Consider the following 16,213-nt stretch of genomic DNA (forward strand, 5'->3'; position numbering starts at 1 on the left):
AGAAAACTAGTAACCTAGGGTGTACAGAGATGAGTAAAAGACATAAAAATCCACTTCCGGGCCCACTTGGTGTGTGCTTGGGCTGAGCAATGAAGCATTTTCGTGTAGAGACTCTTCCTGGAGTTAAACGCCAGCTTTAGTGCCAGTTTGGGCGTTTAACTCCCATTTGGGTGCCAGTTCCAGCGTTTAACGCTGGGATTTCTGAGGGTGACTTTGAACGCCGGTTTGGGCCATCAAATCTTGGGCAAAGTATGGACTATCATATATTGCTGGAAAGCCCAGAATGTCTACTTTTCAACGCCGTTGAGAGCGCGCCAATTGGGCTTCTGTAGCTCCAGAAAATCCACTTCGAGTGCAGGGAGGTCAGAATCCAACAGCATCTGCAGCCCTTTTTAGTCTCTGAATCAGATTTCTGCTCAGGTCCCTCAATTTCAGCCAGAAAATACCTGAAATCACAGAAAAACACACAAACTCATAGTAAAGTCCAGAAAAGTGAATTTTAACTAAAAACTAATAAAAATATACTAAAAACTAACTAGATCATACTAAAAACATACTAAAAACAATGCCAAAAAGCGTACAAATTATCCGCTCATCAGTATTCACAATTAAAGATAGAGGCTACGTACCCAATTATGCATGAACTTTGTTATAACGTTCACATCACAATGAACTCTTAGACTTTTGAGGATCTCTTTAAATACTTGATTCTAGAAGTAGTAAGATTTGTTATTTTTCCTTTGATTGCTCTCTTCCTTTCATTCCTCTTTTGTTTCTTTGATTGACCATGACTCTAAGTGTTTTGTCTCAAGACGACCCTTTAGGTTAAGCTTTTAATTAGGACTTCCAAACCAGTTGGTTTTAGGGTATTGGGTGTTGAAACACCCCTAAGAATTTATTTGCTCAGGTCTCTTTTCTTGACACATCTTCATCACAAGCATCTACTAGGATCTTGGCTCTTTGAGCTATTTATTTCTTTTCTTTTATCTTAGTAGTTGATGCTCAGAGCCTTGGGTCTTGCTTACTACTTGGTTCTATGGATATTCAAGGGTCTTCCTTGGCATCTACTTGTTATGTCCTCTATGTCTAATTGTTCATTATGGATCACTCACTTCCATATTTTTATTCATGATTCATACTTGTTCCTCATCTCTTAATTTGAATTAGCTCACTTGGGTCTTAATCTCTTACTCTTGTTTTTCAGCAACTCATCGTTGACTCTTTGTGAAAACAAACTAATTTTTATTGATGCGGTGAACTTAACAAATGACATTTTCTTTCTCAATTTAAAGACTGAAACTTAAAGGACTTATAGCCAGATTCAAACAACTAAGATATCAAGACACTACTAGCAGTAAATTCAGAAAATAGATTTCAACCATGGGACTCAACAACCTTTGCTCATTATATTGCAGCTTCAATGCATAGGCCCCTTCCCCTTATCCTTCTTCTTGGAGGACTCATCACCATCCTTCTTCGTAGAGGCTCCTTCTTGTGCTTGGGTGTCCCTTAGCTTCCAAAAGCCTACCCTCCTCATGAAAGTCCTCTCGTCCTCCTTGTGCTTGGCCAATATCTCCTCTTGCCCAGCACTCAGCTCTTCCATTTCTTGCATGAATGTTGGATAGTTAGGGTTTAGAATGGCTACCACATTACACAAGTGATTCAGCTTTGCTTGTGTGTTTATGTTATATTGTCTCCTTGATGTGGTCCTAGCCTCATAGGGGGACCTAAATTCAGCAAGGTTCATCTGTTGCACTTGTTGTTGCTCCATGATTGTGTTGAGGCTGCCTTGCATTTCTCCCCAATGAAATTGTCCTTGCTGCTCCTTCATATACTCCATACTTCGTTGGAGTTGCTGGATACTCTCTTGCATTTACTCCCATTATTTTTGCTACACCTTAAGTTGAGTGATGTCTTCTTGCATATGGTTGATGTTTCCTTGCATTTGGTGAATGTTCCCTTGCATTTCTTCCCAATTAAAAACTTTTGGAAAATGTGCTTGAAACTGTGGAATTGGTGCTGGCAGTTGTTGATATGGTACTTGAACATATGCTTCTTCTTATTGTGGTGGCCTTTGTGGTCCTTGCACATGAGCCCTATGTTCCCTGGCTCTTTGTAGTGGGTTGATGGCCACCACTTTCTCCATCTTCTTGGCAGTTATTGGGTTGTCTTGATCAACCAAATTTTCATCTATCACCTTCTCTACTCTAGCCTCATCACATAGTCACTAGATAATGCTTGGAAGGGCCAACCTTGTGCTATCTTTGGTGCTTTTCAGCACCCTATAGATGTTGGCTACTATCATCTCCCCCATAGTTATATTCTCCCCTTTCATTATGCTGTAAATCAACACAGCTCTTTCCATAGTTACCTTCGAAGTGTTGGAGGTGGGGTTGAGGGATTACCTCACAAAATCCAGCCACCCTCTAGCTTGAGGGCACAAATCTCTTCTTCTCAGCTGGTTTGGCCTTCCATCTTTGTCATTTGATAAAAGATTTTGAATGAAATAGAGAAAGATATTTTTTTTTTGAAATTGAAATTGAAAGATGAGGATTTGTAACATGTTCATGCAAGAAATGTGGAAAGGGATATGAAAATAAGAAAATCTGAGTTGGGAACAAGAACCTCCTCCCCTTCATGTTCCTGGCATTAAACGCCCATGAGTAGCATGTCTTGGGCGTTTAACGCCCAATTGCTGCCTATTGTGGGCGTTTAAATGCCCAACTAGGTACCCTGGTTGGTGTTTAAATGCTAGTTTGCCTTCCTTACTGGGCATTTAAACGCCCAACCAGGTTCCCTGGTTGGCGTTTAAACGCTAGTTTGCCTTCCTTACTGGGCGTTTAAATACCCAACCAGGTACCCTGGCTGGCGTTTAAACGCCAGAATTCCTTTGTCACTGGGCATTTCTCTAAACGCCCAAAATTGCTCCTTACTGGCGTCTTTCTACTAGGGAGCATCTTTTCTCTATTTTTCACTCTTAATTCTTCTGTAACTATGAATTCCTGTAATGAAAGATAAATTTTGTATCAAACTCTTATAATTACTAGAAAATAGATATGCTTAACCAATGGTTGGGTTGCCTCCTAGCAAGCGCTTCTTTATTGTCTTTAGCTGGACCTCACTGAATGTTATTCTAGTATCAGTTTTGAGCACTCTTGCTCAATATTGCTTTCAAGATAGTGTTTGACTCTTTGTCCATTAACAATGAATTTTTTATCAGAGTCAGTATCTTGAAGCTCCACATATCCATATGGTGACACACTTGTAATCACATATGGTCCCCTCTACCGGGATTTTAATTTCCCCGGGAATAATTTGAGTCTAGAGTTGAATAGCAGGACCTTTTGTCCTGGTTCAAAGACTCTGGATGACAATTTCTTGTCATGCCATCTTTTTGCTTTCTCCTTGTAAATTTTTGCATTTTCGAAATCATTGAGCCTGGACTCCTCTAACTCATTCAATTGGAGCAATCTTTTCTCTCCAACTAATGTAGCATCAAGGTTTAAGAATCTGGTTGCCCAGTAGGCTTTGTGTTCCAGTTCCACGGGCAGATGACAGGCTTTGCCATACACAAGTTGGTATGGGAAAGTTCCGATAGGAGTCTTGAATGCTGTTCTGTATGCCCACAGAGCATCATCCAAGCTTTTTGCCCAATCCTTTCTACGGGCCATCACACTCCATTCCAGGATTCTTTTAGTTCTCTATTCGAGACCTCAGCTTGCCCATTTGTCTGTGGATGGTATGGAGTTGCTACTTTGTGGCTAATTTCATATCGGACCATAGCAGAGTAAAGCTGTTTATTGTAGAAATGAGTGCCTCCATCACTGATTATTGCTCTGGAGACACCAAATCTACTAAAGATGTGTTTCTGGAGGAACTTTATCACTGTTTTAGCATCACTAGAGGGTGTTGCAATTGCCTCTACCAATTTAGATACATAGTCTACTGCCACCAGAATATAAGTGTTTGAGTATGAAGGCGGGAAAGGTCTCATGAAGTCAATACCCCATACGTCAAAAAATTCAATCTCTAAGATCCCTTGCTGAGACATGGCGTAACCATGAGACTGATTACCAGCTCTCTGGCAACTGTCACAGTACCATACAAACTCTCGGGAGTCTTTATAGAGAGTAGGCCAGTAGAAGCCGCATTGCAGGACTTTTGTGGCTGTTCGCTCACTTCCGAAATGTCATCCATATTGTGATCCATGGCAATGCCAAAGGATCCTCTGCGCTTCTTCTCTAGGTATGCACCTACGGATTAATCCGTCTGTGCCTCTCTTAAAGAGATATGGTTCATCCCACAAGTAGTACTTTGCATCAGAAATTAATTTTTTCGTTTGCTGCCTGCTGTACTCTTTGGGTATGAACCTTGCAACCTTATAGTTTGCAATGTCTGCAAACCATGGTACTTCTTGAATGGCAAAGAGTTGCTCATCCAGAAAAGTTTCAGAGATCTCTGTGATGGGGAAGGACGCCCCTTCTACTGGTTCTATCCAGGACAGGTGATCAGCCACTTGGTTTTCTGTCCCTTTTCTATCTCTTATTTCTATATCAAACTCTTGCAAAAGCAACACCCACCTTATGAGCCTGTGTTTTGAATCCTGCTTTGTGAGTAGATTTTTAAGAGCAGCATGATCAGTGTACACAATCACCTTTGATCCTACCAAGTAGGATCTGAACTTGTCAATGGCATAAACCACTGCAAGCAATTCCTTTTTTGTGGTTGTGTAATTCTTCTGTGCATCATTTAGGACACGGCTGGCATAATAAATGACATGTAAAAGTTTATCATGCCACTGTCCCAATACTGCACCAATGGCATGGTCACTGGCATCACACATCAGTTCGAATGGTAATGTCCAATTTGGTACAGAAATAACTGGTGCTGTAACCAGCTTGGCTTTCAGGGTCTGAAACGCCTGCAGACACTCTGTGTCAAATATAAATGGTGTGTCAGCAGCTAGCAGATTACTTAGAGGTTTTGCAATTTTTAAAAAATACTTTATAAACCTCTTATAGAATCCTGGATGCCCCAGAAAGCTTCTGATTGCCTTAACATTGGCAGGTGGTGGTAATTTTTCAATTACCTCTACCTTAGCTTGATCTACCTCTATTCCTCTGTTCGAGATTTTGTGCCCAAGGATGATCCCTTCTGTCACTATAAGGTGGCATTTTTCCCAGTTCAACACCAGGTTAGTCTCTTGGCACCTCTTTAGAACAAGAGTCAGGTGATCAAGACAGGAGCTGAATGAGTCTCCATATACTGAGAAGTCATCCATGAAGACTTCCAAAAATTTCTCCACCATATCAGAGAAAATAGAGAGCATGCATCTCTGAAAGGTTGCAGGTGCATTACACAGCCCAAATGGCATTTTTCTGTAGGCAAATACTCCAGATGGGCATGTGAATGTTATTTTCTCTTGATCCTGGGGATCTACTGCAATTCTGTTGTAGCCTGAATAGCCATCCAAAAAGCAGTAATAATCATGACCTGCTAGTCTTTCTAGCATTTGGTCTATGAATGGTAAAGGAAAATGATATTTTCTGGTGGCTGTATTGAGTCTTCTGTAGTCAATATACATGCGCCACCCTGTAGCTGTTCTTGTGAGAACCAGTTCATTTTTCTCATTATGAACCACTATCATGCCTCCCTTCTTGGGGACGACTTGGACAGGGCTCACCCAGGGGCTATCAGAAAATGAATAAATAATCCCAGCCTCTAGTAATTTAGTGACCTCTTTCTGCACCACTTCCTTCATGGCTGGATTCAGCCGCCTTTGTGGTTGAACCATTGGCTTAGCATTATCCTCCAAGAGAATCCTGTGCATGCATCTGGCTGGGCTAATGCCCTTAAGATCACTTATGGACCACCCAAGAACTGTCTTGTGTGTCCTTAGCACTTGAATCAACGCTTCCTCTTCCTGTGGCTTTAAGGTAGAACTTATGATCACAGGAAAATTGTTGTCTTCTGATGAGCGGATAATTTATACGCTTTTTGGCATTCTTTTTAGTATGTTTTTAGTATGTTTTAATTAGTTTTTATTATATATTTTATTAGTTTTTAGTTAAAATTCACTTTTCTGGACTTTACTATGAGCTTGTGTGTTTTTCTGTGATTTCAGGTATTTTCTGGCTGAAATTGAGGGTCTTGAGCAAAAATCTGACTCAGAGGCTGAAAAGGACTGCAGATGCTGTTGGATTCTGACCACCCTGCACTCGAAGTGGATTTTCTGGAGCTACAGAAGCCCAATTGGCGCGCTCTCAATGGCATTGGAAAGTAGACATCCTGGGCTTTCCAGCAATATATAATAGTGCATGCTTTTCCCGAGATTTGATGGCCCAAACCGGCGTTGCAAATCAGCTTCAGAATTCCCAGCGTTTAACGCCGGGACTGGCATAAGAATTGGAGTTAAACGCCCAAACTGGCATAAAAGCTGGCGTTTAACTCCAGAAAAAGTCTCTACACATAAAAGCTTCAATGCTCAGCCCAAGCACACACCAAGTGGACCCCGGAAGTGGATTTTTACGTCATTTACTCATTTCTGTATACCCTAGGCTACTAGTTCACTATTAATAGGATCTTTTGACATTGTATCAGTACCTCATGACACTTTACACGTTTCTCATTGTATCTTCTACAGCATGAGTCTCTAAACCCCATGGTTGGGGGTGAGGAGCTCTGCTGTGTCTTGATGGATTAATGCAATTACTACTGTCTTTCATTCAATCACGCTTGCTTCTATTCTAAGATATCACTTGTTCTTCAACTTGATGAATGTGATGATCCGTGACACTCATCATCATTCTCACTTATGAACGTGTGCCTGACAACCACCTCCGTTCTACTTTAGATTGAGTGAATATCTCTTGGATTCTTTAATTAGAATCTTCGTGGTATAAGCTAGAATTGATGGCGGCATTCAAGAGAATCCGGAAGGTCTAAACCTTGTCTGTGGTATTCTGAGTAGGATTCAAGGATTGAATGACTGTGATGAGCTTCAAACTCCTGAGGGCTGGGCGTTAGTGACAGACGCAAAAGAATCACTGGATTCTATTCCAACCCGATTGAGAACCGACAGATGATTAGCCGTGCTGTGACAGAGCGCGTTGAACATTTTCACTGAGAGGATGGGAGGTAGCCATTGACAATGGTGAAACCCTACATACAGCTTGCCATGGAAGGAGTCTTGTGTGCATGAAGAAGAAGACAGTAGGAAAGCAGAGATTCAGAAGATAGAGCATCTCCAAAACCTCAACCTATTCTCCATTACTGCAAAACAAGTACTTATTGCATGTTCTTTTACTTTTCACAATCAAACCTGATAATTATTGATATCCTGACTAAGAGTTACAAGATAACCATAGCTTGCTTCAAGCCGACAATCTCCGTGGGATCGACCCTTACTCACGTAAGGTATTACTTGGACGACCCAGTGCACTTGCTGGTTAGTTGTGCGGAATTGCAAAAGTGTGATTGCAATTTTGTGCACCATCTTCTCCTAGAAATACATGTTTCAGGGATGGTGGCAGTGGTTTGAGCTCTGGTTTGGGGAATTTTCCTCTGATTGAGGAGTTTTCAGAGGTTCTTCTAATTCCTCTGGCCCCTCCAGGTCAAGCTGAACATCTTTAAATATGTCCTCTAGCTTTGATTCGAGACTCTCAGTCATATTGACTTCTTCTACTAGAGAGTCAATAAGATCCACTCTCATGCAGTCTTTTGGTGTGTTTGGATACTGCATATCTTTGATAGCGTTCAACTTAAACTCATCCTCATTGACTCTTAGGGTCACTTCCCCTTTTTGGACATCAATGAGGGTGTGTCCAGTTGCTAGGAATGGTCTTCCTAGAATGAGAGTTGCACTCTTTGTGCTCCTCCATTTACAGCACTACAAAGTCAGTGGGGAAGGCAAATGGCCCAACCTTGACAATCATGTCCTCGATTATGCTTAATGGGTATTTAATGGAGCCATCAGCAAGTTGAAGATAGATCCGGGTTGGTTTGATCTCTTCGGTCAAACCAAGCTTTCTGATAGTGGATGCAGGGATTAGGTTTATACTTGCCCCAAGATCACATAGAGCTGTCTTGGTGCAAATCCCTTCTAATGTGCATAGTATCATAAAGCTTCCAGGATCCTTGAGCTTCTCTGGTAAGCTTTTTAGAATGACTGCACTGCATTCCTCAGTGAGAAAAACTTTTCAGTTTCTCTCCAATCCTTCTTATGGCTTAAGATTTCTTTCATGAACTTAGCATAAGAGGGTATTTGCTCAAGTGCTTCTGCAAACGGAATCTTTATTTTAAGAGTCTTGAGATAGTCTGCAAAGTGAGCAAATTGCTTATCCTGTTCTGCTTGGCAGAGTTTTTGTGGATAAGGTATTTTGGCTTTATATTCTTCAACCTTGGTTGCTGCAGGTTTATTTCCTATAGAAGCAAGCTGAGACGTGTTCTTGAGGAAGTTATTATCAGCACTTGCGGGTGTCTGATCCTCTACTGACATTTGAACGCCAGGATTGGGTGTTGGATTGGCGTTTAACACCGGATTCCTACCCTGTTCTGGCGTTTGAACGCCAGGATTAAACATGGAATTGGCGTTTGACGCCAACTTTTCACCCTTTTCTGGCGTTTGAACGCCAGAACTGGGCGTCCACTGGGCGTTTAATGCTAGTTTGTCACCTTTTTCTGGCATTTGGATGCCAGAATAATTCCTCTTTGGGCTCTTACTGTCCTCAAAGGGATTTTGGGTAGTATTCTGTACATCCTCCGTCAGCTGTTCTTTCTTTGACTTTCTGTTGCTTTGAGTTAATGTATTTAATGTTTTTCCACTCTTTAATTGAACAGCTTGACATTCTTCTATTATTTGTTTAGATAACTGTTGTCTTATTAGCATCCCGAATATCTTGTAACTTTTCTTTAAATTTTGCTAACTGTTTTGTCAGAGCAAGTAATTGTTGTTTGAGTTTAGCAGCTTTTTCTAGAGGACTAAGGTCAGTAGATACTGCTTTAGCCTCTTCCTTCATGGAAGACTCACTGCTCAAGTACAGATGCTGATTTCTAGCAACAGTATCTATAAGCTCATGAGCCTCTTCAATTGTCTTTCCCATGTGTATAGATCCACCAGCTGAGTTGTCTAGATATATCTAAGCTTTTTCGGTAAGCCTATAATAGAAGATGTCTAACTGCACCCATTCTGAAAACATTTCAGAGGGGCATTTTCTCAGCATCTCTCTGTACCTCTCCCATGCGTTGTAAAGGGATTCATTATCCTCTTGTTTAAAGCCTTGGATGTCCAGTCTTAGCTGTATCATCCTCTTGGGAGGGGAATATTGATTCAGAAATTTTTCTGACAACTGTTTTTATGTCCTTATACTAGCCTTAGGTTGATTATTTAACCACCTCTTAGCTTGATCTTTTACAGCAAATGGAAACAGTAATAATCTGTAGACATCCTGGTCTACTTCTTTATCATGTACTGTGTCAGCAATTTGTAAAAACTGTGCCAAAAACTCAGGAGGTTCTTCCTGTGGAAGACCATAATACTGGCAATTTTACTGCACCATGATAATGAGCTGAGGATTCAACTCAAAACTACTGACTCCGATGAAGGGTATACAGATACTACTCCCACATGAAGCAGTAGCGGGGTTAGCATATGACCCCAGAGTCTTTCTGGACTGTTCATTTCTACATAGTTCCATGATGGAGAAAGGGAGATGATGTGGATTTATTTTATTTATTTTATTATATATATATTTCGAAATAATAATAATAAATAAAAATTGGAAAGTAAAAAAAAAAAGATATGATTGAAAATATATGATTGAAAAACAAATTAAAAGATTTGATTTTGAAAATTAATGACTAATTTAATGCAAAATTTTTGAAAATTTGAGGAAAATACCAAGGAATACCAAACTTAAAAATTTTAAGATCAAAACGCAAGAAAGACTCAAGAACATAGAAAGAACACCAAACTTAAAATTTTTAGAAAACCAAAAATAAATTTTCGAAAATTAAATAAAAACTAACAAGAAAACACCAAACTTAAAGCATGAAACTAGACTTAAACAGAAAATCTAAAAGAAAAATAAAAATTTTTGAAAAGATTTTGAAAAGAAAATAAAAGACTCTGACTCAAAAGACAAAATTTTCCTAATCTAAGCAACAAGATGAACCGTCAGTTGTCCAAACTCGAACAATCCCCGACAACGGTGCCAAAAACTTGGTGCACGAAATTGCAATCACACTTGCAATTCCGCACAACTAACCAGCAAGTGCACTGGGTCGTCCAAGTAATACCTTACGTGAGTAAGGGTCGATCTCACGGAGATTGTCAGCTTGAAGCACGCTATAGTTACCTTGTAACTCTTAGTTAGGAGAATATCAATGAAAAGGGTTTTGTTTGCAATAACATAAAAGAGCATGAAATAAAAAGTACTTGTGATTCAATAATGGAGAACAGGTTGGAGTTTTGGAGATGCTCTGTCATATAAATCTTTGCTTTCCTACTGTCTTCTTCTTCACACACGCAAGGTTCTTTCCAAGGCAAGCTATGTGTAGGGTGTCACCGTTGTCAATGGCTACTTCCCATCCTCTCAGTGAAAATGGTCCATGTGCGCTGTCACCGCACGGCTAATCATCTGTCGATTCTCGATCATGTTGGAATAGAATCCAGTGATCCTTTTGCGTCTGTCACTACGCCCAACACTCGCAAGTTTGAAGTTCGTCACGGTCACCCCTTCCCAAATCCTACTCGGAATACCACAGACAAGGTTTAGACTTTCCGGATCCCAGGAATGGCCGCCAACAATCCTAGCTTATTCCACGAAGACTCCGATCTTTCGGAATGGAGGCTAAGAGATATACATTCAATCTAAGATAGAATGGAGGTGGTTGTCAGGCACGTGTTCATAAGTTGAGAATGGTGATGAGTGTCACGGATCATCACATTCATAATGTTTAAGTGCGAGTGAATATCTTAGAACGGAAGCAAGCGTGATTGAATAGAAAATAATGGTAATTGCATTAATCCATCGAGACACTACTGAAGGTGCTACTGCTGCTACTGAAGAAGAGGGTCCTGCCACTGCTGTGGAAGATGAAGGTCTAGCTGCCTCTATTGCAGCTCTAGCTCGAGATCGGCTCATGAATGGGAGCTTTTCGTGTACCCACATACCCTACAGAATAGTAACCTCCTTGTCGTCGTCGTTTGGGGGTGGTGGTAACACATCATCGTCCCTCCATGGAGCGCCAGCTAACTCACTCATCCTAGTGACCAATAAGGAAAATGAAAGTAAGCCCCGGATATGTGCTAGCTACATGCATCTATGGATCAACCGGGGGAAGTATACCTCTTTCCCCTCCATAACACAGCCGATCAGGAGGAGCATGTCCATGGGGATCTTAGAAAAATGGGTCGTAGGCATGACATAGTAGGTAAATATCTGTTGCCACGTCCTAGCCTCTCAAGATAGATAAGCAAATAACATCCCCTTGGGCCTCTTGTTGTTAGCATCCATCACCCAAGGGGCGTCTGGGGTGGCAATAACGTTCTTCCGAGCCTCACAATCAAAGGTCATAGCAGTAATCACTATCTCTGCCAGTTGGTATGCACATGTATCACTAGTTCGAGGTAGGCAATGCAATACATCCTCAATGTGAGTCTCAGTAACAAAGATCAGTCCGCCCCGTAAGTGGATAGAATCAAGAGTCGCTGATGACATGTCATCATGTCATGTTTTTCTATACTTTTTCATACAAGAAATTAATGATTTATGCTTAAATATTGAATGATTTTGTACTTAATTGGTATATTTCTTTGACCTTTTAATTTTATAAATCATGTAGGAAATAAGAAGAAAAAGAAGCAAAGAAGCACAAAATAAGTTAAAAAGGAGAAAAAAAGAGCTTTGGGGCACACTTTGAAGTTGGAGCACACTTTGGAGCCTTAGGCCATGCTTTTAAAAGCGTGGCTGATGAGCGGATAATTTATACGCTTTTTGGCATTGTTTTTAGTATGTTTTTAGTATGTTTTAGTTAGTTTTTATTATATTTTTATTAGTTTTTATTTAAAATTCACTTTTCTGGACTTTACTATGAGTTTGTGTGTTTTTCTGTGATTTCAGGTATTTTCTGGCTGAAATTGAGGGACCTGAGCAAAAATCTGATTCAGAGGCTGAAAAGGACTGCAGATGCTGTTGGATTCTGACCTCCCTGCACTCGAAGTAGAATTTCTGGAGCTACAAAAGCCCAATTGGCGCGTTCTTAATTGCGTTGGAAAGTAGACATCCTGGGATTTCCAGCAATGTTTAATAGTCCATGCTTTGCTCGAGGTTTGATGGCCCAAACAGGCGTTCCAAGTCAGCTTAAGAATTCTGGCGTAAAACGCCGGAACTGGCACAAGGATGGGAGTTAAACGCCCAAACTGGCACAAAAGCTGGCGTTTAACTCCAAGAAAAGTCTCTACACATGAAAGCTTCAATGCTCAGCCCAAGCACACACCAAGTGGGCCCAGAAGTGGATTTTTATGTCATTTACTCATCTTTGTAAACCCTAAGCTACTAGTTCTCTACAAATAGGACCTTTTGCTATTGTATTTGGGGAGATTTTTCGATCATGTTTTGATGATTGAACCCTCTTTGGGAGGCTGGCCATTCAGCCATGCCTAGACCTTGTTCTTATGTATTTTCAACGGTGGAGTTTCTACACACCATAGATTAAGGTGTGGAGCTCTGCTGTACCTCGAGTATTAATGCAATTACTATTGTTCTTCTATTCAATTCAGCTTATTCTTGTTCTAAGATATTCATTCTTACCCAAGAACATGATGAATGTGATGATTATGTGATGCTCATCATCATTCTCACTTATGAACGCGTGCCTGACAACCACTTCCATTCTACAAGTAAAACAAGGCTTGAATGTTTATCTCTTGGATTCCTTAATCAGAATCTTCGTGGTATAAGCTAGAATTGATGGCGGCATTCAAGAGAATCTGGAAGGTCTAAACCTTTTCTGTGGTATTCTGAGTAGGATTCAAGGATTGAATGACTGTGACGAGCTTCAAACTCCTGAAGGCTGGGCGTTAGTGACAGACGCAAAAGAATCACTGGATTCTATTCCAACCTGATTGAGAACCGACAGATGATTAGCCGTGCTGTGACAGAGCGCGTTGAACATTTTCACTGAGAGGACGGGATTGTAGCCACTGACAACGGTGATGCCCAACATACAGCTTGCCATGGAAAGCAGTAAGAGGGATTGGATGAAGATAGTAAGAAAGCAGAGAGACGAAAGGGACAAAGCATCTCCATATGCTTATCTGAAATTCTCACCAATGAATTGCATAAGTATCTCTATCTTTATTTTATGCTTTATTCATAAATCATCTATAACCATTTGAATCTTCCTGACTGAGATTTACAAGATGAACATAGCTTGCTTCATACCAACAATCTCCGTGGGATCGACCCTTACTCGCGTAAGGTTTATTATTTGGACGACCTAGTGCACTTGCTGGTTAGTTGTGGGAAGTTGTGATAAAGAATTGAGATTGCAATTGAGCGTACCATGTTGATGGCGCCATTGATGATCACAATTTCATGCACCAAGCTTTTGGCGCCGTTGCCGGGGATTGTTTGAGTTTGGACAACTGACGGTTCATCTTGTTGCTTAGATTAGGTATTTTTCTTCAGAGTTTTTAAGAATGAATTCTAGAGTTTCAAGGTGATGTTCTTATCATCACCAAAGCTGATTGATTCTCATCAATTTAGCTCTTGAATGCAATGTTCTGCTGAAGCTTGGCTAGCCATGTCTAATTTCTTTAGACTGAAGCTTTAGACTAACATTGCATGATTCCTGGAATTCTTATTAAAAATTTTGAATCTCTTTATTTTCTTTTCCATATAATTTTCAAAAAATCCAAAAAAATTATAAAATCTTAAAACCAAAAATATTTTTATATTTCTTTTTTGAGTCTAGTGTCTCATTTTAAGTTTAGTGTCAATTGCATGTTTCTGTTCTTCTTGCATTTTTCGAATTCATTCATGTGTCTTCATTGATCTTCAAGTTGTTCTTGATGATTTACTTGCTCTGATCTTTAAATTCTCTTGTCTTGAGTGTTTTGTTGTTTCTCATATGCATTCTCAATTTGTTAGTGTCAATAGTATACAAACTTCTAAGTTTGGTGTCTTGCATGCATTGCTTGTTTGATTTTAGTTTTCCATGTTTAGTTGCATTTTGCTTGTTCATTAAAAATCCAAATTTTTTTTAATTTGTGTCTTTTCAAGTCAATAATATAGAGAATTGAAGATTCAGAACATACAGCAGAGGAATTACACAGAAAAAGATGGGCGTTCAAAATGCCCAGTGAGGAAGGAAAACTGGCGTTTAAACGCCAGCCAGGGTGCCTGGCTGGGCGTTTAACGCCCAAAAGGGTAGCATTTTGGGCGTTAAACGCCAGAATGGATACCATTTTGGGCGTTTAACGCCAGGATGGCACAAGAGGAAAGATTTTGTTTTTAATGCAAATTTTTTTTAAGTTTTCATAATTTTTCAAAATCAAATCTTTTTCAAATCATATCTTTTCAATCATATCTTTTCAAAATCAATTTCTTTCCATTTTTCAAAAATACTTGCTAACAATTAATGATTTAATTCAACATTTCAAGTGTGTTGCCTTTTCTGTTGAGAAAGGTTTAATGTCTGAATCATATCTTTTAAATTTCTTGTTAGCCAAGTCATTAATTTTAAAATTCAAATCTTTTTAAATTGTTTTTCAATCATATCTTTTCAATCAAATCTTTTTAAAACCCATAACTTTTCAAGCATATCTTCTTAATCACATCTTCTTCAAAATAGTTTTGAATCATATCTTTTTGATTTCTAATTTCAAAATCTTTTTCAAATTTCACTTAATTTCTTTCCCAATCTTAGTTTTCGAAAATCAATTACCATTTTTAAAAATTTCTTTTAATTAATTCACTTTAATTTTCAAAAATTTCTTTCCCTCTTCTCACATCCTTCTATTTATGGACTAGCACTCCTCCTCAATGCACAATTCGAACTCTATCTCTCTTGATAAGTTCGAATTCTTCTACCTTCTCCTTCTATTCTTCTTTTCCTCTGACACATCAAGGAATCTCTATATTGTGACATAATGGATTCCATATTTTCCTGTTCTCTTCTCTTTCATATGAGCAGGAACAAAGACAAAAGCATTCTTGTTGAGGCTGACCCTGAACCTGAAAGGACCCTGAAGCGAAAGCTAAGAGAAGCTAGAGCACAACTCTCTGTAGAGGACCTAACAGAAATCTTCAAACAAGAAGAACCTATGGCAGCCGAACACAACAACAATGCCAACAATGCAAGGAAGGTGCTGGGTGACTTTACTGCACCTACTCCCGACTTCTATGGGAGAAGCATCTCTATCCCTACCATCGTAGCAAACAACTTTGAGCTTAAGCCTCAATTAGTTTCTCGAATGCAACAGAATTGCAAGTTTCATGGACTTCCATTAGAAGATCCTCATCAGCTTTTTGCTGAGTTCTTGCAAATCTGTGACACTGTCAAGACCAATGGGGTTGACCCTAAGGTCTACAGACTTATGCTATTCCCTTTTGCTGTAAGAGATAGAGCTAAAATATGGTTAGACTTACAACATAAAGAAAGCCTGAACTCTTGGGAAAAGCTAGTCAATGCCTTCTTGGCAAAGTTCTTTCCACCTCAAAAATTTAGTAAGCTTAGAGTGGAAGTCCAAACCTTCAGACAGAAGGAAGGTGAATCCCACTATGAAGCTTGGGAAAGATACAAACAATTGATCAGAAAGTGTCCTTCTGACATGCTTTCTGAATGGAGCATCATAGGTATCTTCTATGATGGTATGTCTAAACTGTCCAAGATGTCATTAGACAGCTCTGCTGAAGGATCTCTTCATCTGAAGAAAACACCTGCAGAAGCTCAAGAACTCATTGAAATGGTTGCAAATAACCAATTCATGTACACTTCTGAAAGGAATCCTGTGAACAATGGGATGAATCAGAAGAAAAGAATTCTTGAGATTGATACTCTGAATGCCATACTGGCTCAGAACAAAATATTGACTCAGCAAGTCAATATGATTTCTCAAAGTCTGTTTGGAATGTAAGCTGCACCAGGCAGTGCTAAGGACGAGAACCCTTCAATGGAAGAGGTGAATTACATAGGAGAACCTTATGGA

The sequence above is a fragment of the Arachis hypogaea genome, chromosome 6, assembly GCF_003086295.3.
Source record: "Arachis hypogaea cultivar Tifrunner chromosome 6, arahy.Tifrunner.gnm2.J5K5, whole genome shotgun sequence".
NCBI classification, from domain to species: Eukaryota; Viridiplantae; Streptophyta; class Magnoliopsida; order Fabales; family Fabaceae; genus Arachis; species Arachis hypogaea.